At 44.5% G+C, this 24,185-nt stretch overlaps 2 protein-coding genes across 3 annotated transcripts in view; one reads left to right on the forward strand and one right to left on the reverse strand.

Annotated features, from left to right (window-relative positions):
- The window catches only part of LOC311240399 (uncharacterized protein), a gene marked incomplete at both ends in the record, with an annotated part of 536,458 nt that overhangs the window by 37,889 nt on the left and 474,384 nt on the right, over positions 1-24,185 (reverse strand). The window lies entirely within an intron of this gene.
- The window catches only part of LOC311240182 (uncharacterized protein), a 66,669-nt gene that overhangs the window by 17,657 nt on the left and 24,827 nt on the right, over positions 1-24,185 (forward strand). The window contains exon 2 of one of the 2 annotated variants that reach the window (XM_084328724.1): positions 7,287-7,379. The exons of the other annotated variant lie outside the window; for it this stretch is intronic. The gene's annotated coding sequence lies outside the window, so the exon portion shown is untranslated. The remainder of the gene's footprint in view (positions 1-7,286; positions 7,380-24,185) is intronic. 2 annotated transcript variants of the gene reach the window in all.

Raw genomic sequence — 24,185 nt, forward strand, 5'->3', positions numbered from 1 at the left:
TAAAGTTGCCGGGGGACGCTGTACAGCGTCCTTATATCAATATTTCAAAAATCTGGAATCGGATTCATATTCCCCCTCCGCTGGCCTGAGGTCCACCAGCAGGACCCACTGAGCTCTCTGGCGGTTCAGGAGCGCCATCTGGTGGCCGATCGGCGCAACCGCTTAACAGGAAGCGCAGTAGAGGTTTTGCTGGTCGGCCCTATTACTTCCGGCCACTCGGTATAGGTTCCGGCATTCTAGCTCGTCACTCTACATAGCGATCGATTGCCAATAACTCGATAAACAACATGATTTGGACGTATATACCATTATACAAGCTGGAGATGGACCGGGTAATAATATATCCCATAATGATAAAATTTCTACTCGACGATGATCGCCCAACGGCGCGCGGAGACTGGGGTGAGTTTCAGCGTGTAACGTTACCATCTTCGATACTAACTGCTTTTATCAACATTTGACCCACATTAGATGATTGGTATAACGCTGCCCACGGAATTATAAACGCCCCCTCGCCCATCCGGTCAACATCAGATGACGTGTAGTAACTTCTAGAAGTACGTCTAGTTGGAATTTGTTATATCGCGCTGATTGCCATCAAACTGTATTTCATCATCAATATAATGCATTTGGGGCTATATATCACGTTCTGGAGAAAGTTGCAGAAAGAGATGAAAACATACTTATACATTAGACCATACTTTACTATGAATATGTGAATGAAAAAGTTTAACGTTGCTACACAATGAACAATACATATAGGACTTTGAATGGGCCCTAATAATGGCAATGTAGCAATAGAATTTAAAAAGTTATAGCCCTGCAAAGAAGGGGACTTTCTCCATAGACAAATAGCGCTGGCAATCTATGGTATATCATTAATTTAACCCAAGGCAACCAAAGTGTTAACAATTGTTTGTATTGAGCCGCATTGTAATTGTACCCATTCTGCAATGTTAAATAACGTTGTTTATCCATTCACTAGCTCTATTAAGCGATGATAGCTAGCCTAGCCACAATGCTATGGTCGCTGCCATTAACGTTAGCATGTAAGCTAACGACAACAACAATGGCGTCAACATTTTTTCTAACAGGATGTGAGTGACAAAGCCTGAACAGGATATCACAGGTTCACCCTTCTCATTGGTTGAAAATGGCCTTCATGTTTGTACATCGCCACCTGTTGCTTTGGCATTGTACTATGTATATTACATCAGTGTTAAACCACTGTGAGCGGCCCGGAGGGAGTGGATTGGAGCGGAGGAGAAGCGGTAGATGCAGTGTATTTTGTTAGCCGCCAGGTGGCGGGCAGACCTTAAATTCTAATCGCCAAAGAATAAATCTACAAGCCAATGGCGCTGGGCGTGTAACTATTTTGTACCCTGCAAGGGATGCAGACCAGAGAAAGACTTTCGTCTTGTTTACATCAGGTCCCCCATTTTCAATTTATCATAACATATATGACATACATGACATACAGATAGACAGTACTGCTACATCTATACAGTTATGACATACCAGATTTACAAATACAGTACTGTTTGTGATACAAAAAGAGAAGAATTCTGGCTACTAAGCTAAGCTACGTTAGCTAACTTAGCTAGCTACTAACGTTATATACACAATATGTACAACGACACAATGATTTACATTATTACAAATATGGTAACATGGTTGTGGCTTTTACAAATAGTGGTTCGCTTTAGAGATGAATGGCTATGATCACGGAGCAATAGTGTTAGGTGAAACAGAGACTAGCTCCTCGGCTAGTAGTAACAAGAAGGCTCTCTGCTTCCTGCCGTCTGCCTGTGAGTCTCAGAGCCCCTGCTGCCCTGTACCCAGTGTGACGTCAGCATTAACACTTTGATTGCCCAATCCGAGTTTTCTCGTATTTTCTCGTTTTTTTTATTTATTAGCGATCTGAAATCATATTTCATCAACAGAGTCTACCGTTGGAAATTCAACCACTCCAGGCGCTCAGATGTGAAAAAAGCGCCCCCTATCGTCTCCCAGATGGTAATTCACCCTTTTGGATTGAACTCAATGAATGAGAAAAAAAATCCCTGACTCCACATTTTACTTCTCACTCACGCAGCCGGGGTTGATCAGCTCCACTAGTGAGCCTCAGAGCAGCGGGGTTTATGTGTTTTTACAGTATACACGGTGAATCAATAAAAGGATCGATTTTTCCGAATGGCGATCAGGAATTGGAATAATCCATTTGGATACCATCTGATCTCAAGTAAGGAATCTATGTTACCAGTCTTAGGATAATCAGACTAGGGCTGGGCGATATGGCCTAAATATGATATCACGATATTTTCTGACCTTTCGGCGATACACGATACACATCACAATGTTTTTCTTTTTTCCCCCAAACAATTCATTATGAGGCTTACCAAGACAGTATTTGAGTTTGCAAACTAACATTAAAGACAAAATAAAATACCCATGCATTTAGCATTTTTATATTATATATTAGATTTAGATTATTGGATTATTAGATTATATATTGCATATATTTAGCAATGATATATTATATGATTTAGATATGAAATATGATTAATTGAAAATGGGCGACCCTGATGTAAACAAGACGAAAGTCTTTCTCTGGTCTGCTTCCCCTTAACAATTGTATGTATTGAGCTGTACTGTACCCATTCTGCAATATGTTAATAAAGTTTTAAATCAATCAATCAATCAATAGGATTTTAGCATTTTTATGAAACTACTGTATATTTGTATGTCTCTAAATGTTTTGATGAATTGAAAATGGAGGACCCTTATGTAAAAAAGCCTAAAGTCTTTTTCTGGTCTTCATCCTCCAGTCCACTGTTGTTGTATTGAGCTGTACTGTATTGTACCCATTCTGCAATCGTTAATAACGTTTTCATTCATTCAATCATTCAGCCGGCAACTGAATAATTTTGATTGACAGTCGAGTCTGCCAATTACGTCACACCGCTTGTACCCGCCCTGCTGTTCTTAGCACCAATCGGCAAGCGCTATTCTTTTTTTACATTCCTGAATGCCGCAGAATGGGCACGCACAACTCGGCACGGGCTGAGATATGAACAGTAACGCTTGCTATCTATGTCGTCATCGGACGTTGCTATGTTTGGGTAAATACGCTGATGTGTAACTATATAACGTTAATGCCACAAAACGAATGCCTTTGTTAATCATAAGTACTAACTTTGATGCAGTAGTGTGTGTGTGTGTGTGTGGGAGCGGCGTTGTTTGAACGGGGTGGACCAGATTGACGCGACACACAATCCTCTTGGGCAAAACATCACGATATCCACGATACGTTAAAAAAAGTGTATCGTTAATGAACTGTACCCGATATTCGGATATTTATATAATATCGTCATATCGCCCAGCCCTAAATCAGACTTGTTTTCATGGAGATATAAGCTTTTATGATATGGCTGATTCACTGTGCGAGCGGTCAGGAAATGGGAGAACCGATTTTCAGCTCGCGGTCAGAGCGTGCATGCGTACACATAATATACTATCGATAATCTAGCGTTTATTTGAAAACGATTCATGACATGGCCGAAAAATGACAACATTCTAGAATATTTCAGTAAAGGGCGATTATCATGGAATGTCTTCATTTTTCCATGAAAACAAATGCTAGAAAACGGAAATGAAGCGATAAAAAAACAATCTGCTACGACAATGTTGACTGGAAAATGAAAAAACTAGGGCTGACCTTCGAAGCTTTTTTTGGCAATCGAAGCTTCGGGGCCAAGCTTCGATTTTAATTCGAAGCTTCGAAAAAAAATAAAAAAAAAATATTTGTTTTTAATATTTTTTTTTAATATTTTTTTTTATTTTTTTTCTTTTGTTGTGGGACTTGTACAGCACTTTCGTAAACGTTGTTGTTTTTAAATGTGCTCTATAAATAAAGTGGGTTGGATTAATTAATTAAGTAGCCCCTTTCGTGACTGACTCATCCAACAAGGTTTCACTCGGCTGTGTGATTTAATTCAAGGTGGATCGCTGTTGTCGTTTGAACAACTTCAGATTTCATGGGAACTACCAATCCCCCAAATCAAGAATGTTTAAGATGAATGAAGTAAGATTTTGATTATTTGAAATATGGCCTGTGTAGACTAAACTATGCACAGAATTATGTCAGTCTACAAGGTCCGGATTCTACATGGTCCGGCAATGTAGACCTTGTAGACTCCACTACAGACCAATTATCAGTGAATGTTCATGCATTTTTAAGAAGGGCAACTTCCACAAAAAAACAAAGAACTCATTAAAACATCTCAGTAGCACCTTATCTAAATGTTATATTTCATATATGGAGATTCATATTTATTTATGTATTGCATGCATTTCTACATTTTATTTCCTATTTTGTTTATTCATCCCAGTATCTTTCTTTCTTATGTGTGGAATTCTACAAGGTGCGCGCACACACACACACACCTACACACACACCTACACACACACACACACACACACACACACACATTTAGTCATTTAGCTGACGCTTTTATCCAAAGCGACTTACAAGTTCTGTACGACAAGACAGCAAGAAGGGTACAACTCTATCAGCTGAGTAACAATGTTCATCAAAGTGTTGCGTGTTACAGTGTAGGTTAGTTTATTCGGACAAGTGCATGACAGTAAGGTTAGTCACGGTTAGATTTTTTTTTTTTTTTTTTTTTTATCATTTCAGATAATGGTTGAAGAAGTGAGTCTTTAGTCGACGGTGAAAGATTGGACGGGATTCGGCTGTCCTAACTGGGATGGGTAGTTCACACACACACACACACACACACACACACACACACACACACCTACACACACACACACAAATCGAAGTAAAAAAAAAAAAATTGAATTTTCTTTTTGATTTTTTTTTTTTTTTTTTTTTTAAACTTCGATTTTTTTTTTAATGTTCGAAGCTTGTGCCATCGAATCGAACGTTCGAAGCTTCGAAGCATTTAAGACAGCCCTAGAAAAAACATTGATAGGTCACATGGTATGAAGCTCTGTGGCCCATATATGAATCAGGGTTCGTACGGGTGCTGGAAATCCTTGAAAATGCTTGTATTTCAATGTGCTGTTTTCAAGGTTTTAAATGTGCTTGAATTGTGTATAAAGTGCTGGAAAGTTATTGAAATTGTAATTGCATTTTATACTTTAATAATAAATCGCTATCTGACTGAATAGTTTGGTTTTTAGACAAAGAAATAAAATAAGTCGGAGCGACTCGCGAGCCTATTTTGCGTTCGCCTTTCATGCAAAATGAAATGTGGCTCGGCCCCACCCCGTAGTGTTTTTACCTGTGCCATCTGAGAACAGCGCGCGTGTGTGTGTGGCCAAAATGCCGGGAGGCTGCCGTTTTAATGAGCTCTGGCTCGGAGATATCAAATATAATTCAGAGGAGAACATCCTCGAGTAGCCGTGTGCAAAATATGCAGAAAGGACTTGAAGATTTTTACCATGGGGATTGGGGGAGTCTGCACGTTCGAGCCACGTTGAAAGGTGAGCCACTGAGCCATGGGTGTTATTAACGTGTCTCGGCCTGGCTCGCCAGGTAACTAAGTTCGAGACTACAAGTGCTCCACACCTGTCTCCGTAAATGTTTGTTATAAAAATACCACTTCAATAATCGAAATAGTCAAGTAACAGGCAAAATACACTAATGGAATTACAAACTCGTGTTTACCGGACTCTGTTTTTCACCGCAGTGTTGTAGCATGTAACGTTAGGCAAATCAACGTTAGCTAATTTCCTTCCATGTATTTCAAAACACGAAAACTTGTTGTGTATTGAAATGGTATTTTATTTTTATAACGGAACATTTACGGAGACTGGTGTGGAACTGGTGTGGAGCAGTTGTAGTCTGGAACGCAGTAACGTACTGTCTACCTGTATGTCGTGTATGTCATAAATGTTATGATGAATTGAAAATGGCGGACCCTGATGTAAACAAGACGAAAGTATTTCTCTGGTCTGCATCCCCTTAACAATTGTGTGTATTGAGCCATAGTGTATTGTACCCATTCTGCAATCTGTTAATAACGTTTTCAATCAAACGTGACGAGCCAGGCCAATTTTAGCATGTTTATTTATGGAATATGCAATCTAACAGCTAACGTGACCTTTACAGTTAATTACATGGATAATAATGTTAAGGTAGTTGGTTCATTCCAGGCCATCATTAGGCTCAGTCTAAAATTCATAGGCAGTAGCCTATAATGGAAAATGAAATATACATTTATAATATCATAATGATCCATTTAGATTAGATGTCAACATTAAACAATAAATACTCTTAAAGTTAAGTGCAACCAGTGAGATTAAATTAATAAAACACTTTGTTTTATTTATAACATGCTGCTCCTTTTTATTTAGGGAAGAAGCATCAAATTCTGATGAAAGCACGTCTAAATCCAGGTCCTGCATTAGTGGATTATTTCCAGCAGACAAGCAATGCATCAAGCAGCACAGCTACATCCACATCAACAACCAGCAGTGTAGTGAGAGCCAGAGCAGCCAGTGGAGGAGCTTGCAGTGGAGTTGCCCCTCTACCATCCCCAGGCTCATCCAAGAACCAGTCAACCAGCAACACCACAGGCACCATTAAATCATTTGTTACCTCTAATCCAACACTTCAAGCTGAAATATGCTGGGCAACAAAAGCTGTAACCAGCCACTATTCCTACCATTCATGTAATGACATGGGGGCCATGTTTCAAACAATGTTTCCTGACAGTGAGATAGCAAAGCAATTTACTTGTGGGGAGAATAAAGTGGCATACCTCACCACATTTGGGATAGCTCCTCATTTCTCTTCCCTGAAAACTTTATTAACAGATTGCAGAATGGGTACAATACAGTACGGCTCAATACACACAATTATTAAGGGGATGCAGACCAGAGCAATACTTTCGTCTTGTTTACATCAGGGTCCCCCAATGTTTTGGGGAGATGTATGTTTTTGATACATGGCTGTATTGAAAGAAATAGTGTTTTGGAGTACAATTACCAGTAAACGGTCAACATGCACCGCCATACCAGGCCATGTCATCACGGAGCTAAGCGGGGGCTACACCTCGCTAAGTTAAGATTTTATCAAGAGAATAAGGCGGACACTTTCATACCTAGACCCCATTGACGGAAAGAGGAAGCGTAAGGGAAAAGCGGACGTTTTCTTCCTGGGGAAAAACAGAAGGGCTGATGGGAATTGAAGGCAAAGTAGCATTTATTTAGTTCATTGACTTCTAAAAATCTAAATCTTGGGGAAAAACTCACAGGTGGAGCCATAAGGTCTTCCAAGATGGGACCATGACCATCGGGCATAAAAAAGAATATTGCTGGTTTCCTGTTGGATGTCAGTTTGGCCATGGGTATGTAGGGAATTTATTTTATTTTATTTGATTCTTTCCCACGGCAACTGGATACTAAGGGAATTTTTTTTCTAGTATTAAAGTTCTGACATGTACATATTTAGAGCACATAACAATTGAAATGTCAGTTTATTTTTTATATAAAAATGTCAGACTGTCATTCACACCTTTTGTGCCAATATTCTGATCATTCAATGGAGCGATTGAAAGATCTAGAAATTGCCACTGCCCGTCAAATCAAAGAAGAAATATTTATGTATGTTATTAGTCAGATCTAGGAATAGGATGAAATCCACAACCAGATATACCACACATCCGACTCCCAGCAAAAAGCTTTTATTATATTAAATACCACACATGTACTAAAGGTTAAAATACAAAGACACTGTACTACAAAAGTACAATGTACAAAGGTAGTACTAAAAATGCCACCCCTAAATATACTCACTAAATATCCTGACGTCAGAGAGCTGTTCTCATTCTTGACATGGACTGCACTTTTTTACTATTTAATTAAACTTGATTGTAAAAAATATGATCTCAAATTCATACTATTACAGAAACAGTGCTTGCATGAAAATGAAACTTACTGTAATAATGTTGTGTGTGTCACTGTTAGCTGGGGGTGTGTTTCCGCCCGGGAGAGATAGGGGGTGGCACCGGAAGTTAGTTTGTTGTTGTGGAATACACGTGTAAAAGCAGCTGTGTGTGATGACGAGTGAGGTATTCACCTGTATGTAACCGATATCAATCGAATTAAACAACCCCAAAGAAGCATAAACCCCTCCTCATTCTTCCTAACAATTAGTATGACAGAACGATACAGTACATACAGACAGAGACTCGTTCCATTTTAGTAAAATAGTTAACTCACGGTCACCAATTCTGAGCCTTGGTTTGTGCTCGCCTGGACAGAAAACCCCACCTGCCTGGTTTGGAGGCACTTGATAATGGCATTCCTCAACTCGTCTTTTTTATTTTGTTCAGTTCTCAGCGGAGGCAAATGTATACGTTGCTGTGCACGAAACAGCAAGTCGAAGGCAGACTGGCTTGTGGAGGGTACAGGTTCTGGCGCTGGAGCCTTGCACTTCAGTGCTAAGTACTTGAATTGAAATAAGCTTAACACGGCGCCGGCATTGGGACCCAAGCTGGGTGGTGGTTGACAATACATCGTTGGCAATGTCTGTCCATTTGTCCGCTCTATCCACTTTTCCAGCTGCTGATATAAAGCGACATGTGCACTGTTTTACTTCTAGGAGCACGTCTTCAAATGTTTTTGCACCCAGTCTGACTATTTTAGGAGGCACACCGCACAAACAAACAATGGTTACGGTGCACACATCCATGTTGACACTGTAGCTTGCGGCCATTTGCTGGAGTCTGGTGCTCTCTACTGGAACAAAGGGCGCTCTACAAAATGCGTATTTTCTTCCGCCAATAGAAACTCCCATAAAATAAATTGGGTCGCACATAAATCTGCAGGGTCGGTCGGCAACCGGAAACAAACCATTATTTTTGTTAGGCCTCAACGTGTTGGCAACGTGTTGGCCTACCCTCATGGGACTTCTCTTCAGGAAAGGGGCAAGTCAAAGATTTATTAGATGGAACTGATTGAAATCCCACAGATTAGGAGGGGGAGACTCACTGATAGCCGGTCTTTGGGCAATTTGAGAGCACATGCTGCAGGCAGAGCCGGCTAGTACAGTTACATAAAGTCTAAAGTCTAAAGATGTATCCGGCTGACTCATTCCGTTGGTTCACGCCTTAAACGGTCAGTCTTGTGTCTGTTAACCAGTTACACAACATTTCTGAGTGAGCCCACAGGTGTGATGCTTACCGACTCACCGGTGTTGCATAGAAATGATGTCACGTGAAGTTAAGCCCTTTGCTGAGAACCATGGTGACTCTTGCCAGGGCTGTACACTGCGACGAGATTATCGCGAATTGCCCCTTTAATTGGCCGTTGCGATTGGTAAATATTATCTGGGGGCGGGCTTGCGAGTAGTGCTTTCAAGCCTTGCATTCGCATTTCACTCCTAAATTATCCAAGGCGTGTGATGACGCGATGACGTCACTCACGCGAGCTGAGCAGTGAGCACTCAGCAGGTATGATCAGCGGGAACAATCGACTGAGCACTCACTCTGATAGACTGGCTGACTGTCTGATTCATTTAGTTATGAAGAAAAGTAAAGTTAGTATTGCTTCATATTTTCGACACGTTCAACCTCCTATAGTGAGCCGAACTGAACTGAACTCAGACATACGGAGAGAGCTGCGGCGTCTGCTGCTCCTCCTCCCTCCCGCACCCATGGCTGTTGTAAACACTAGTCTCTAGTGGGACACTGGGACCTCGGTGAGCCTGCCAGCTGGCTAGCTACTGATATCAACAAATGCTACAGCAAGTCTAGTAGTGCATGATAACTCGCGTTAGCTCACTGTTCAAAACGAAACGTCCCATTAAACTAAATACTAATAGCTACAGATAGCTCCTGATATCATTGTCTTATAACACTGAGTCGATGCGTATTCGAGCTGAGGGCAGGCTGAATATAGTCAATAGGGTCCAGCTGCAGCGCCGGAGAATCCTGGCCGTAGCTGGAGGCTACAGTATAGGGTCCAGCTGCAGCTCCGGAGAATCCTGGCCGTAGCTGGAGGCTACTCGAGTACACAGACAGTGGAGCTGGTTGCATATAGCGAGCATTTTGACTTGTTGCGTGGTGGCGATGTCTCGCAGATAATACAACTACAAGTATGATTATATAATATATATATTTTATTAAAAAAAATTATATAAAATATTTTTTTCTTTTTTTCTTTAAATCAAAAACAATCGATATAAATAATGGTAAAATTGTTATTTAAAAATGTGCCCCTAAAAAATATTTTTGCCCCTAAATTTCTCATTTAGGGGCAAGTGTGCCCCTAGTGAAAAAGCTTAGCGTACAGCCCTGACTCTTGCACAAGATATGTGCACAGCCAGCCAAATAGCTTATGATATGTCTAAACTCGACCGGTATAGACACTAGGGCTGCAACGATTAGTCGGCATAATTGACTACGTCGATTATAAAAAATTGTCGACGAGGAATTGTTGCGTCGATTAGTCGTTTAAAAAAAATATTATTATTTATTATTATTATAATTTTTTTTTTGCACTACCTATCTTTGTGAAAGTGGCTTCTCAGCTCTGGTCCAGCTGAAGACTTCTTAGCTTAACATAACAGACCGACAGTAAGTTTGGGGGAACTAATGGGATAACTGGGGATGTTTGGTCCTGACAAGAGTCTCAAAGTCTGGGGTGATGGTAGACAAAGCAACTCTGAGGTCATGCTCAATGTCCAATCTGTTCCTCTGCTCTGTCTTCAGCTGGACCAGAGCTGAGAAGCCACTTTCACAAAGATAGGTAGTGCAAAAAAAAAATATTATAAAAAAAAAATATATATATATATATATTTTTTTTAATATAATTACTTATCGATTAGTCGACTAATCGGAAAAAATAATCGACAGATTAGTCGACTACCAAAATAGTCATTAGTTGCAGCCCTAATAGACACTAGGGGTGGGACGATACATCGATCCAGATCGATATATCTATCTATTATCAATTATCAAATAGGATCGATGCAACGTAAAAAGATAGATTCATATTGCGATACTCTTATTTTGAAAATCCCCTGGTGAGCAATGCATATCCGCCCGGCCGCCACAACAGTAGCTCAGTAGCAGCGTGTGTTAACGTTAGACAGCATTGCTTCAGAGTCCGCCTGTAACTGAGGGGTACAATTCCCTGACTGTATTACTAGATATGATACTTACTACCACTACCTTTGTACTTAATATTCGGCCACCCAGTACACGGCATAAATATATTATCATGAACACTCTCACGTAGATGAAACGGATCCAACACAAATGTACGAATTAGAAACAGGTCTTTATTTCTACACAGCGATGGTGTGTAGAATAAGCACTTAATCACTCAATTACATTTATGAATTGAAATAGTATGCACTTTTATGGCAAGGAGTATTCGTCGGTATATCAATAGAGAATGTCCAATCTCTGAAGGCGCAGGTGGTAAATATACGACCTGGAATAGTTAAGGAATAACAGCAATGATACTTTAATGATTATACTAGATACACTAGAGGGGGTTAATCCGGTCGCTTGTAAGCCGACAGGAGTAGGAGGGGGGGGGGGGGGGTAGAATCCGGCTGCCTCGTCCGGCCAAGGGTATCCCAGGTGAACCCACTGTAGTGCCGTTCAATGCGCCGGCGATCCTTGGACCACAGATGAAAGCAGGTGGACTCTTTGTGGGCCGGCTCTCTCCGGTCCACGGGGGAGAGACGTGAAGCGACCTCTTCTTGCAGAGCGTCTCCTCACCTTGCGTCCTCTCCAGGGGGGGGGGTTCCAACACACGGCAGTGTCGGGGGTCTTTATCCATGGAATAATCAAAGTATCCAAAGCATAATCCGTGCCTGGGAAGGCGGGCTGTCGTCGGTAGAATAATCCGGTATACAGGTCCACTCGCTCGTCGGCTCTGGGGCTCCTCGGGTGCAGCTTCACATAGGGTCAACCACCCTGGGTAAGCAGCCAGTTCTCTGCCCGAAACGATGGGGTACTGACTACGGTAGTATTCTCACCGCACGAAGCACTATATATTAACAGACTATTATTAGCTTAATAGACTACGTCCAACTCGACGATATAGTGCCAAATATGACTATTCAAATATTAATATACACGATGTCTCAATACCGATGGTAGGCGAACTTGGCCTTACTCCCACACGTGGCGTCGCGGGGAGGCTTTACGTCTGTGACTCTATTGGAGGGTAAGAAACTGGACTGAAAAGAAAGTCCTACTTTAGTAGCGCAGTATATATACGCACTATGAACAAATAGTCCCATTAGTGGTGCGGTAGCCAAATTCCTACGCGGAACTAGGACTTGTTCGTACATGTCGAGCGGTACGTTTGAACTGGGTCTGAGGGGTATGGCAGCCTGGCACCAAGGTCTCGACCAATAGTAGAATGGAGACTATTATGGGATGTTCAGTAGGCTAGAATGGATATTCAATGCATATTGTACAAGGAATATACAAGGGATATCAGGGAATATTAGAGAATATACAAATACAATTAAATATATATATATAAATAAATATATATATTCGGTTTAATCTGGCCCTTCACAACAGCCACCCCCTGAATAGGTCCCAGACCTAATCAGTTAAACAGAGACAGATTAATCGCGTTGTCTATTTACACATAAGGGTTTGCTGTAGGGGTCAGTCAACTTCACAAAGTCATAGGGTTGTAGGGTCATGGTCATCATCGATTGTGTCTGGGAGTCGAGGCAGTTCTATGAGCCTTGCCACGGGACGGGTGTAAGTGCGACCCTGGACGAGCACTTCAGCTGCTCGGACCTTGCCGTCGGCACCGGTGATCACTTTGCTTACGCGGCCGGCCGGCCACATAGCTCTGGGCAGTGATTGATCAATAATCATGACGACTGTTCCTTCTGTCAAATTGTCTCTCTCCTTTACCCACTTCTGGCGGGTCTGTAGAGACGGTAGGTAGTGCAGTAGGAAACTGTTCCAAAACTTGTCGGCTAATACTTGGCTGTACCTCCACATTCGTCGGCCGTTCGCTTCTTCAGGCCGGTACATTGTCTGTGGTAATGCAGGATCTAGCCGCCCCATCAGGAGTGTGTTGGGGGTAACTGGGTCGATATCCGCCACATCACTGGAGACATATCCGAGGGGCTTCGAGTTAAGTACTCCCTCAATCTCCGTGAGGACTGTCATTAGGACTTCTTCCGCCACAGTCTGGGCCCCAAGTACTGCGTACAGGGCTGTCTTTATGGAGCGCACTTCTCGTTCCCAAGTGCCACCGAAGTGGGGTGCGTTTGGGGGGTTGAATTGGAAATCAACCTGTGCTGGAGCGAGGTGGGTCTTAAGTTCTGGGCCCATAGCTTGGAAGCTCTCTCTCAGCTCTCTTTCGCCGCCTTTGAAGTTTGTCCCATGATCGGACAATAGGGTAGACGGTCTTCCTTTCCTATATGTGAATCTACGGAAGGCCATAAGGAATGAGTCTGTGCTCATGGTCGGGAGAAGCTCGATGTGTATCGCTCTGGTGGTCATGCATTTGAATACAATACCCCACCGCTTCTCGGTTCCTCTTCCTTTCTTTATGTGCAGCGGGCCAAAGCAGTCCATACCCGTTGAGTGGAATGGCTTGTCACCGATTCGGAGGCGACATGGAGGAAGGTCAGCCATCCTTGGTATGCTGGGCTGCGCGCGCCACTTGCGGCAGTCTAGACATGTTCGCTGGAAGCGTCGTACCGCCTCTCTTCCTTGTAGGATCCAGTAACGACTAGGGGTGGGAATCACCAGTTTCATCATGATATGATACGATATCGATTCTTTGGACAACGATACGATATTTGCCGATATCACAAAGTCTCTCACGATACAATACGATTAGATTAGATTCAGGTGCCTGCAATCGATATGAGATGATATCATATGCCCATTTAACACAATCAGTAACATTTAGATCAAGTAAAAAAGGTAACGAAAATATCATTTGACATTTGTATTTTTGAGCTCTTCCAGACATTTAAAGGAAAATCAATCTATTGTTTTTAATACAAATAGACCTCCTGTTCACTGTAAAGTGCCACGTTTTGATATATTGAGCTTTAAACTTTAAGCTCCATTTTTTGGAACTCAACCTAAAACCCCTCCCTACCTCCCTCTCCCAAACCGTTCCTACAACAATTTGTTGATGTTGCATGATCATGATAGGCCTACATTTATTATGTATTATATTGTTTATGTTTAAATAACATTTAAACATCAAACTCCTCTGACCTCATCTGGTCTTTCCAAAGACGCGCGCACACACACACACACAGAAAGGGAGAATGCTATGCTGTAACGTCTACACACACGGAGCTACTGCTGTTGTTCTTGGGCGGATATGAGACTCGCCACAGGATTTTCAAAATAAGAGTATCGATATGAATCGATCTTATTACATTGCATCGATCCGATTCGATCGTTGATAATTACATCGATGTATCGATCTGGATCGATGTATCGTCCCACCCCTAGTAACGACGTCTGATTTCCGCGAAGACTCTTTCTGCTCCTGCGTGATGTACATCCTCATCGTATTTCTTTATAATCAGCTCTGTGACCTTGTGTCGGCTGTTCAATACGATCGGGTATTTAATGTCATCCGGTAGATTGGGGGCTCTGCGTAGGCGACCACCCACTCTGATGAGGGTGTGAGCGTCGCTCTCGGGGGCCAGGTGAATTAATCTGCTGTCGGATGGGACGGGCTTTCCTCCCTGTAGACAGGCCAATTCATCGGGGAACGAGTCTCTCTGGGCTCGCTGCAGTAGAAGCAATTCTGCTTCCTCGTAGTTAGCTGCTGACATATCAGCGGGGGACTTGCGCTCCGGGTGGTACCGCAGGAATGTTCTTTGTTGTGCACTCTCTATGGACGTGCAATCGTCTATGTTAGGGTCGGTGGAGGCTACGGTGCTCAATCCACAGAACACAGACTTCTTAATTTCCACCTCCTCTGGACTTGCTTCCCTCGGGATAGGCATGGGCCACTGTCCTTCCGGGAGTCTTAGGAATGCGGGGCCGTCACTGTAGACATTGCGACGGGTGAGGTCATCCGGGGGCATCCCCCGGGTGATGACGTCAGCTGGGTTCTGTTTTGTATCAACGTAGCGCCACTCTGTTTCTCCGGTTAACTCTTCGGTTAAGTCTTGAATCTCGGTGACTCTGACTCCCACGAAGACTTTGTACTTGCATGAGTCCGATTTGATCCAGGCGAGTACCGTCGTGGAATCTGACCACAGGATTGTTCTAGACACCGGTATGGTGAGCTCACGTTGGATGAGCGTGGCTAGGTGCGCTCCGGCTAGGGCTGCGCAGAGCTCTAGACGTGGGATAGATTGTTGCTTGCGTGGGGCTATTCTCGAGCGGGCGAGGACAAATGCTGTGTAGATCTCTCCCCCCTGGTCTTGGGCCCGCAAGTAGGCTACTGATCCGTATGCGACCTCTGAGGCGTCACTGAAGACGTGTAAGTCCATTTTACATGTCTCTGGCCTCACCGTGGGTGGGAAGTAGCTTCGGCGCATATTAACGCCTGGGAGTGAGTGGAGCTCCATCTCCCACTCTCTCCAGGTGGATGCAAGGTGTGCGGGAAGGGTGTCGTCCCAGCCCTGCTCCTTGTCCCACAATGCTCGTACAATCATTTTTGCCCTGGTGGTGTACGGTAGAATACATCCTAGCGGGTCATATTGTCGGGCGAGTGTTGTGTACACACTCCGTCTGGTGGTCGGCGCCGCCGCCGGCCTTCCCTGCTCCGTAGTCAGGGGCTTGTGTCTGTAGTGAAGCGAATCTGTTTTGAATCGCCACACCAATCCCAGGGTCATCTCCTGGGCTTCTCCCGGGATTGTAGCCATCCAGGTCTCGCTGCTGGCTGCCTTGTCCTCGGAGGAGAGGCTGCGCAGTACTTGCGGATCGCTGCTGGCCCACTGCCTGAGATAAAAGCTGCCTTTGATCAATGAGGCGCGGAGTTTAATCAGGAGAGCCTCGGCTTCTTCCTGGGTTGAAAGGCTTTGTAGACAGTTGTCTACGTAGAAGCTGTTCTTTACGCTGTGTCGGACCTCTTCGTCCGCTGCTGGGTCCTCTGCTACATGTTTCTGTAGTGCAAATGTCGCACAGCAGGGGCTGCACGTCGTTCCGAAGGGGAGGACTTCCCATTGGTAGATGGCTGGGTGCTCATCTCCTGGCTTCTCTCTCCATAGGAACCGTAACAGGGGCTTGTCCGCCTCTACTAATCTCACCTGCAGGAACATTCCTTTAATGTCCCCGCTGATGGCCACCTTTTCCTGGCGGAAGCGGAGTAGAACGCCGAGTAGGGAGGGGCCGAGTGTGGGACCGGGCAGTAACTCTTTATTCAGATTTTGGGATCCGATCTGGTAGCTGCAGTTAAATACTATGCGGTCTTTACCGTTGTGATGGACCTTGTGGTGGGGCACGTACCACGATTCAGTGGTCTGGTCAGCCTCTTTAATGTCCATCTTTGTGACGTGTCCCGCTGTGATGAGCTTCTCAATCTCAGCGCGGTATACACTCTCTTGGGCGGGGTTCTTGGCTAAGCGCCGCTCCGTGTTCAGCAGGTACCGTTCTGTGGCGTCTGTCTTGGCGTGGAAAGTAGGCATTCCTTCTCGCCGCAGGAGTGGCGTGGCGTATCTCAACACGCCGTTGACCGGGACTCTCTTGGTCCCTGTCTCGAGGAGGTGAATGGCGTAAATGTCATCTTTAGAGCGAATGTCTTTCTTTCCGTTCTTAAAGGGCATTTGTTCCAAGGTCCATAGCCGCTCTACGTGTTGCAGGAGTGCGGTTTCTCCCTCTGTGACTCGGGAGTGGAGACATCTAGTGGCTGTACTTCGGTTGAGAGATTTGGCGAGCGGGCCTTGGAGAGTCCATCCCAAACGGGTCTCGACTGCTGCAGGGCAGCCTCGGGGTCCGGTATGAACCCGGTCTATCGGGACAATGAGGTCTGCATGGTCGGAGCCTATCAACAGGGTCGGCATAGCATTGTCTATGAGCGGGATCGGTAACTTGCGCAGATGTGCATATTTCTCCATCAGCTTGGCGACGGGGTATGTGTACCGCGACAGTCCTATTTCTTGGCTGGTGAAAGCGTCTGCAATCTGGTACCGTCGCTCAGGCTGGCCGCTTGCTGCGATAGAGAATGAGACATTCTCGCCCTTTATCGTCTTCAAATCTCGTCTTATTGTCCGAATTGTCATTTGGGTTTCGCTTCCCCGCAGCCCTAGCTGGGCCGCAGCGGAGGCGAGCAGCAGGGTCTTCTCTGACCCGTCATCGAGGACGGCGTAAGTGTCCAGGACTTTATTCTGGTAGCTTAGTGTCACACGCACTACTTTTAGGAGTACTCGGGCTCCACTGCTGCTGGCGGGATCGATGTACATGACGCTCGCTTTGCGGCTGGATGGTGCAGGTGAAGGGCGCCGTCTGTTACTGTCGTGAAGTATGTCCAGATGGGCTCCATCGCACTTGGTGCACCTTTTCTTTAAGCGGCATTCGGCTGCCATGTGTGAGCGCGCACAGCGAAAACAGCGCTTGTTGGACTTTATCCATTGACCTGCTTCCTCCGCGTTCAGCTTGGGGAAGGAGTCACATTGCGCTAGCCAGTGTTCTTTCTCACAGTAGGGGCACACTATCTTCCACTTCTCCGTTCTGGAGGGGGTACTGTGGCTCCTGCTGCTCGGTACTGACTCCGATTGGTGCATCACAGTCACCGATCTTCTTCCATCATTTAGTCGTCTGGTTCCTTCTCTGGAGCCAGGGGTGCTCCGTCCGAATGTATCTAGCCGTAGGCTGCTGACTTCTCTCGCCAGGAAGTCTGCTAGATCGAGGAGGTTCGGTTCGGGGCCATTCGGGTCTCTGTGGTCCCTCTGCCGCCTAAAGCGCTCCTGACGAGCGGGCGGCAGCTTCTCCAGAATCCTTTCCACATTTGAGTTGGCGTAAAGTTCATGCCTCCCCTTCTCTCTTTGCGCTCCCAACATCCCTACCAGGGACTGATAGACTCTGATGGACAGGTCGTCCAGTGCTCGATTGTCTATTGCTGGGGGTAAGCGGTCGATGTGTCGGATCTCCTGGATCACGTAATCCCATATGCGCATATACCTCTGGTCCAATGCTACCAGCGCTGCTGTGTATGGGGTGGTGGAAGTCGCGTAGGCGAGCGCTATATTATGTGCGCGGGGTACCTTTAAGTGCTTCAGTAGGATGGCGTATTTGTGGCGTTCATCCAATACATCCACCAACATGGTCTCCAGACACATGCGGAGTTCTGTATACTGGGCCCGGTTCTCTTGGGTGAAGTCGGGTACCATAGGCGTGCCAATGTATGACGCTGACTGTGGATACATCGGCGAGCGTTGGGGGAGAGGCCTCCTAGGCGAGTCTCCTCCCGCTCCTTGGTATGGGCTGGTACCGGCAGTGTACCATGGCCCGCTTGTCCAGGTGCTGTTCCTCGGTGCGGGTCGTGCGTCGTGCTCACCCGTGTATAGAGTCGGGGGTCTGTAGCGCAGCTCCGCGGGAGTATAGCCTGGGCTGTACCGGACCTCCTGGTCCGGTAGAGTACTGTGCTGTCTTCGGGCGTGGTTCTCCTCCTCTTCCTCTTCGTCTTCAGTTAGGTCATCCAGTGCTTGTAGTCTCTGGTTTAGCCTCTCCACAGGATATGCTGCTCCTTCCCGGTTGCTAGGTCTCGCTTGGACCGGTGGGGGGAGGTGGTCTGTGGGGGGTATAGACCTCGTCTGTTGGTCAAGTTCAGGGTTGTTTACTCGGCTAGGGGATGCCGCCCTGGAGGTGTGTCTAGACGAGTTCCTGGAGCCTCTGGCGGAGGGAGAGGGTGTTGTCCGTCTGATCAGCTGTTCTATTAGTTGCGACTGCTGTCTGTCGCGCGCTGCGTCCCGTTGAGCACCGGCTCGTTCTCGGGCCACATTCTCTTCCATCTGAATGAGTCTTATTTCTAGACGTATCTGCTCGTGTTCGCTTCGCTGCTGGATCTGCAGTCGGTCGCGTTCAGCAGCGGCGTTCAGGCTGATGAGGAAGGCCTGCTGTAGGGTCCTCTCTGCCTCGCTGGGAGAAGGCGGTTGTATAGGGGAGCCTTCCCTCGGGGTACTCCTTGCGGAGCCTTGGAGTTCTATCTCCACGGTGCTCTCCCCGTCTTCTTCCGTGCCGAGTTCTCTCTCGGTAGCGTTGTATTCCTCCCGGGACTCATCGGGGACTACTTCTTCAGTACTGGCGGGGTGTGAAGTCATGTCTGGTTCCCACTGGTCCCCACCGTGAACTTGGTCAGTTACATTAGAGCTCGTAGGGGGCTCTATGGTCGGGGTAGTCTGGGCGTTGGGGTTAGACATACTTTTACTTTCTAGTTTTACCGCGTTTACTGTTAGTAGAAGACTAGGTTGTTGACTGACAGCGTAAGCCTCTAAGTACTGAGGGAGCCGTCGTTCGCGCTGCGGGCGTTGGTTAGGAGGATCGTTTCGTGGAGTGTTCATCATAGGCCATTTCAATATTAATAACACTATATTAATATTACACTAATTACCATCCGGCTCGAAGGACCAATTGTAACTGAGGGGTACAATTCCCTGACTGTATTACTAGATATGATACTTACTACCACTACCTTTGTACTTAATATTCGGCCACCCAGTACACGGCATAAATATATTATCATGAACACTCTCACGTAGATGAAACGGATCCAACACAAATGTACGAATTAGAAACAGGTCTTTATTTCTACACAGCGATGGTGTGTAGAATAAGCACTTAATCACTCAATTACATTTATGAATTGAAATAGTATGCACTTTTATGGCAAGGAGTATTCGTCGGTATATCAATAGAGAATGTCCAATCTCTGAAGGCGCAGGTGGTAAATATACGACCTGGAATAGTTAAGGAATAACAGCAATGATACTTTAATGATTATACTAGATACACTAGAGGGGGTTAATCCGGTCGCTTGTAAGCCGACAGGAGTAGGAGGGGGGGGGGGGGTAGAATCCGGCTGCCTCGTCCGGCCAAGGGTATCCCAGGTGAACCCACTGTAGTGCCGTTCAATGCGCCGGCGATCCTTGGACCACAGATGAAAGCAGGTGGACTCTTTGTGGGCCGGCTCTCTCCGGTCCACGGGGGAGAGACGTGAAGCGACCTCTTCTTGCAGAGCGTCTCCTCACCTTGCGTCCTCTCCAGGGGGGGGGGTTCCAACTAGGGATGTCCCGATCACCTTTTTTTGCTCCCGATCCGATCCCGATCATGTGATTTTGAGTATCTACCGATCCCGATCATTCCCGATCCGATCAATAAATTTTTTTTTTTTTTTTTTTTTTATCTTAATTTCTCACATTACATTCACCCTGAATGTTGACGTTATCCAGGTGAAAAGTTAACTTCATTCAAGCGAGGCATTTGCATTTGCAATCCTTGACATAAATCATTTGATGTATAATTAAATCAAAGGAAATGCGTTTGGGTCTGAGTGTGGCTGGTCTGCCGTTCTACAGCTGGATACTATTAGTTTGTTTTGGCAAAATTCTTCTGCTCTGTGACTGTGAGTCTGTGACAATAAATAAATGAATGGTGATATGCAATTTAAAACCAAAACTAAGGCCTCAGTATGAGTTTACCTACCTCCCAGCACAATGTGCTCCAGCCTGTTGCTTCATGAGATGGCAATAACATACATAGAGCAATGGCGCCATCGTCTGTAAAAACCAGGTGACTGCACGTCTGCTAAAGAAAATCCAATCAATGTTTTTGTTATTTTTTTATTTAACAGTATCCAACAGGATTCACTTATTGCAGCACAAACAAAATAAATATAAAGCGTATAGTTATATATCAGTGGTGCACCACAAAATAAAATAACCATGTAAAACAAATAGTGCAGAATTAAGAATAGTGCAGCAATAACAAATGTACTGGTCTGGTAGTGCAAGTAACAGAGGTAGCTTGACTTTACATTCAGTCATACTCAATGACTCATAAATAATAAAATAAAATATAAAAATTGTCTTAGTGCAGAATAATTCTAGTCTAGACTATGAACTAGTCTAGTTTTAAAATTAAATTAACAGCAGCAGCTCAATGAAACGTGACAAACAACATGTATATATTCAAATATAAATTGTAAACAATGGGATATAAAATTGCAACACACTTTTAAATTAACCCTTGAAATTTGAATGTACTCTAGACTATGACCTAGTCTAGTTTAAGCAGCAGCTCAATGCAATGTGAAAAACAACGTATTTCACAATTCAAATATAAAATGTAAACATGAGATTTTTTTTAAGGGAAGCCTAACCCCTTGAAATTTGAATGTACTCTAGACTATGACCTAGTCTAGTTTAAGCAGCAGCTCAATGCAATGTGAAAAACAACATGTATATATTCAAATATAAATTGTAAACAATGGGATATAAAATTGCAACACACTTTTAAATTTTTTTAAGGGAAGCCTAACCCCTTGAAATGTGAATGTACTCTAGACTATGACCTAGTCTAGTTTAAGCAGCAGCTCAATGCAATGTGAAAAACAACGTATTTCACAATTCAAATATAAAATGTAAACATGAGATTTTTTTTAAGGGAAGCCTAACCCCTTGAAATTTGAATGTACTCTAGACTATGACCTAGTCTAGTTTAAGCAGCAGCTCAATGCAATGTGAAAAACAACATGTATATATTCAAATATAAATTGTAAACAATGGGATATAAAATTGCAACACACTTTTAAATTTTTTTAAGGGAAGCCTAACCCCTTGAAATGTGAATGTACTCTAGACTATGACCTAGTCTAGTTTAAGCAGCAGCTCAATGCAATGTGAAAAACAACGTATTTCACAATTCAAATATAAAATGTAAACATGAGATTTTTTTTAAGGGAAGCCTAACCCCTTGAAATTTGAATGTACTCTAGACTATGACCTAGTCTAGTTTAAGCAGCAGCTCAATGCAATGTGAAAAACAACATGTATATATTCAAATATAAATTGTAAACAATGGGATATAAAATTGCAACACACTTTTAAATTTTTTTAAGGGAAGCCTAACCCCTTGAAATGTGAATGTACTCTAGACTATGACCTAGTCTAGTTTAAGCAGCAGCTCAATGCAATGTGAAAAACTACGTATTTCACAATTCAAATATAAAATGTAAACATGGGATATAAAATATTAATTTAAACATGGGATATAAAATTGCAACCAACACGCTTTTTTTTTCTTTTTTTCTGCACTCTATTCTTACTCACTGTCTGGCATCACAATTAAGTGGAGATTTTTTTTTAAGAAAACCAGCATCTCTACCCTCTCAGCTGAGAGCCGATTCCTTTTCTCATCCAGGACGTTGGACACTGCACTAAAGAGTCTCTCACTGTCCACAGAGGTGCAGGGGGCACCGAGAAACTTGGTTGCAACAGCAGCCAGTGAGGGGAAACGTGAGACATTAGCTTTCCAGTAGTGCAGAGGATTGCTTTTCCTAGGGTGGGTTTGCTCTGAGAGATAGGTCTGTACCTGGACTTCAGCTGATGTACTGCTCACAGACCGGGCCTCGAGCGGATTCTCTCCCAAAATCTCATCCATGACCCTGCCCAGGCAGCTGCTTGTGCTTGCTTCTTCTTCTAGACGTGGTGTCTTGCTTCTAGGCTCTGCGCTGGCGTCTGCGGCCTCTGGCTCTCTGGCAGCCCTCTCGTCCTCCATCTTCACCACCTCCTGGATGAGCTTCTCCTTGGCAAGCCTCAGGTTGTCTGACTTTGTGAAGAATCTGAAAGTAGATAAATGTATCAATTACCCACAAGTTCACAACTAAGTCAGTCAAACATATGGCAAGACAACACACAGCATTTTATTTAGATAAGATTATTTAGCATTAATTTTTTTTTTAGATTATTCTTGCCTGTCTTTGTATCTTGGATCCAATATAGTGGCGATGGTGTATAGTGGCTCCACCTCTATCTCAGCAAAGCGGGTCTCCACTGCAGCTAGGAGCGTGCTCTTCATGGTTTTGACCCCCTGGTCAGTGGTCATCTCTCGAGAGAGAGTACACGTCTGAGGGCTGTTTGGATGAATGAAATGGATGAATGGTTTATTATTTAGAATATAAAATACATTTATTTTATAGTAAAATTAAATTATTAAAATATAGCAAATTATTAATTAATTTAATTATATAATAATAACCTGTTATTGCAGGGATTACATCAGCTGCAGATGCAGTGGGGTTGCTCACATCCCTTGTGAGTTCCTCAAATGGAACCAACACCTCAGCTGTCTTCTCCATCAGGGTCCACTGGCTGGCTGTCAGGGTGGTTGGGAGGGTGTAGTCGGCTGCATACACACAGAGAGCCCGCTTCTGCTCCAAGATGCTCTGCAACATGTAGAGGCTGCTGTTCCACCTCACAGCAACGTCCTGCTGTAGACGCTTGATGTCCATATTCAGGTCGTTCTGGATATCTTCCAGACGCGAATAGGCCAACGGCGAATGTTTGAAATGGCCAATGATTTTCCTTGCGGTGGCCAGTGTGTCTGTGACGCTGCGCTGAGACAGTAGACCCTCATGCACGGCAAGTTGGAGCGTGTGCGCGAGACAGCCCACACTTGTTACTTCCATGTCATCCATGGCCTTCTTCATGTTTCGCGCGTTGTCCCGCAAAATAACATGGACCCGTGACTTCTCAATTCCCCAACTGTTAAGCATGCCCAGGAGCGCCTCTCTAACACGATCTGCCGTGTGAGATCCTCGGAAGTTCTGCGTATGCAATGTAGCATGATGCAACTCAAACTCGGAGTCAATCCACTGAACGGTGAAACTAATGAGTGACATTGGACTCACTGAAGAACTCCATATGTCTGTGGTAAATGATAAAGCAGGCACACCTCTTAACATGGCTTGCAGGTGGTCACGGAGCTTGGTGTGAAGCGCAGGCAGAGCTTTGTCTGTGAAGTAGTGCCGAGAAGGCAGCTGATAACGTGGCTCCAAGTGCTCTATGAGACGGCGAAACCCCACGTTCTCCATCACAGATAACGGCTGGTCATCCAACGCGATGAATTCAGCTATCTTGGCTGTTATTTTCTTCGCCCTGTCACCCTGCTCTGGCAGTTTATCTTTCCGTTTAAAAGTCTCTGAAAGTGTCGGTTGTACAACGTGTCGGAGTGTAGTTGCAGCGA

The sequence above is a fragment of the Notolepis coatsorum genome (genome assembly GCF_963971535.1).
Source record: "Notolepis coatsorum genome assembly, chromosome: 14".
Classification (NCBI taxonomy): Eukaryota; Metazoa; Chordata; class Actinopteri; order Aulopiformes; family Paralepididae; genus Notolepis; species Notolepis coatsorum.